The sequence below is a fragment of the Eumetopias jubatus genome, unplaced genomic scaffold (assembly GCF_037043125.1).
Source record: "Eumetopias jubatus isolate StellerSeaLion01/CBP00866 unplaced genomic scaffold, mEumJub1_p1.0 scaffold_13, whole genome shotgun sequence".
Taxonomy (NCBI): Eukaryota; Metazoa; Chordata; class Mammalia; order Carnivora; family Otariidae; genus Eumetopias; species Eumetopias jubatus.
In genome coordinates, this window is record NW_028274819.1 from 87,551,468 (window position 1) to 87,554,291 (window position 2,824).

At 34.8% G+C, this 2,824-nt stretch overlaps 1 non-coding gene across 1 annotated transcript; it reads right to left on the reverse strand.

Moving 5' to 3' along the window:
• Positions 1-1,178: 1,178 nt before the first annotated feature.
• LOC114222367 (U6 spliceosomal RNA) lies at positions 1,179-1,285 on the reverse strand. The gene has a single exon (XR_003611923.1). It is a non-coding gene; the product is annotated as a U6 spliceosomal RNA (small nuclear RNA).
• Positions 1,286-2,824: the final 1,539 nt, after the last annotated feature.

Genomic DNA, 2,824 nt, shown 5'->3' on the forward strand with positions numbered 1-2,824 from the left:
TTTCCTTTTGTAGCTATTAGTTCCCTGCAGTGTTGGTATTTTACTCAACCCAGGCTGTCTGATAACAGATGTGATTTCCAGCTGTGTCTATATACCAACCACAGCAGGTTCATTAATAACAATTATTAAGTACTTTATGTTATAAATCGAGCCTGTGGCAATAGAGAAAACCTCCAGTCATTTGTTTTATGGCCTCTTGTCAGAGCTAACTATAAATTCCCATTATCTCAACATTATCAGCACTGCAAAATGAATCTAAGCATGAGTCATAAATAAAACTACCAAACAGCTCAATCATGCTGGAAAGAACAGAGCATAAATTAACACTTGACGATGTAATGTTATATATGAACTTAAATAATAGCTCAGGCCTTCTTGTCAGCTAATTATGTAAATTATTATTTTTAAGACTTACATTTGTATTTGCATGGTTGGTGCATTCAGTTAGTCATACACTTAGAGTTCAATAAATATGTAGTCCATACATTGCCCTCCCATAACCTAAGAGTTCCTGCTGATGATGTGGGAAGTACAGTGAAAATGAAGAGAGAAATTTCAACTGAGAAAATATCTCTTAGGACTATAGAGAGCAGGGGGGGAATCACATTTTCCCCAAATACTACATTTCATAGGAGAAATCATTACATTTAAGAAGATTAATAAAAAAGGAGTGACAAACTATATGCACTGTGGGTTCCTGGGTGAAAGTCCATATGGATTTTCAGTTAATCGTAAAAATATTTAGTTATCCCTCTGTGTTGGATCCAAGCTGTTGTAAATGATGAAGACAGAACAGAAAGATAAACTGAGCACATGAATTTAATTTTTAAGAGAAAAACAGCTAATAAACACATGAAAAATGTTGAAATTCACTAATAACCATGACATGCAAATTAAAATTATGAGATATTATTTTTCATGTTTTAAAAGCTATTTCCCAGTAGTGGAGAGAAAGCACTGAAATAGGAAATTCGATCCTTTACTGCAAGGCATACAAAGGGGTTCAAACCTGAAAGGCCATTTGTCATATCTACCCAGAGCTCTAAAACTGTCCTTTATACTTTTTAATTGAGGTATAATTAACATACAACATCATGCTAGCTTCAGGTATACAGCAAAATGATTTGATAGTTGTATATATTATGAAATGATCATGACAAGAAGTCTAGTTAACATCCAAAAATATGGAATCCTTCAAAAATTTATGTGTCATCCTTGTGCAGGGCCCATGCTGATCTCCTCTGTATCGTTCCAATTTTAGTATATGTGCTGCCAAAATGAACACGGGTGTTCATTACTTTTGATCAGTAATTCCAATTCTGGAAAATTTATCAGTTACAGATTTAGTACATGAATGTTAATGATATAGAATTAAAAAAAGAAATAGCAAATAATAAGGTCCATTATGGAAATGGGAAAATAGCTCAAATAAAGTCTAAAAGGAAATAGTTAAATAATTCATGGCACAACCATATGATGGACTACTGTGTGCCATCCAAAATCATTTTGAGAAGATTATTTAACAGGAAAGTGTTCACAGAACACTTTTAATAGGTTATAAAATGTTATGTATAGCATAATTTCAATTATTAATCATACTATGAAGTTTTTACACACATATATACATGCACCAATAGAGAAGGCTAGAATAAATACCCTAAAATATTAAGTTATTTTTGCATGATGGAACTATGAATACTTTCTATCATCTTAATTTTCTGTATTTTCTAAAATTTCTTTCAGAGAGAGAATTAGTGTACAACAAATCTGGCTAGTAATGATTTCAAGTCACAATTTTTCCAGGCCTTCCATAACCTGTATCCAGTAGGTCCCTCCAATCTTGCCTTTCACAAAGTTCAACATAAAACTGGCCAACTCCATTTTCTCACTGCCCCCAAATCACGCTCTGCCTTCCAAACCAACCTTTTTTGTTACGTTTCATGTGTACACTCAAAGTGACAAAATTAGCTGAGCAACATTAAAGCTGGAATCTTAACTCAATCTTCTGCTTAGAATCACGTAGAAACAGGAATACCCCAATAGTCAAAGGTAATCACATCCCCTGAAAAAATCTTTTCCTTACATCCTTTAAAGCATATCAAAAGGATACCCAGTTCATCACCCACAGCCAACCTGCTCAAAGTCCATTGCGCAGCCTCCCTATTTCCCTCACACCCTTCTGTCATGCCCACACAAGTGTTCTCAACTTTTCTAATCTTCTTTAAGATTCAGTGGCCCTCTTTGCTATATCCTCTCTTTGTTACATCACATCTTTTGTCTCTGACCGGTCTCCAGATTGGCAAAGGCAGAACTATGAGAGGGCGAGCCTCAGTTTCCACATCTGTAAAGAAAGTAGAATAATAAACTCTGTCTTACCAATATCATAAATATCTTAAAATTGTAAAGCATTTACATGTTGTGACTATTGTAAGTTCTTTTTTTATTAATTTTATTTTATTATGTTATGTTATTCACCATACATTACATCATTAGTTTTTGATGTAGTGTTCCATGATTCATTGTTTGTGTATAACACCCAGCGCTCCATGCAGTACGTGCCCTCTTTAATACCCATCACCAGGCTGAGCCATCCCACCCCCAGAACCTTCAGTTTGTTTCTCAGAGCCCATAGTCTCTCATGGTTTGTCTCCCTCTCCGACATCCCCCACTTCATTTTTCCCTTCCTACTATCTTTTTTGCCTTTAACATATAATGTATTATTTATTTCAGAGGTACAGGTCTGTGATTCATCAATCTTACACAATTCACAGCTCTCACCATAGCACATACCCTTCTATTGTAACTTCTTTATCTCATTCATGCA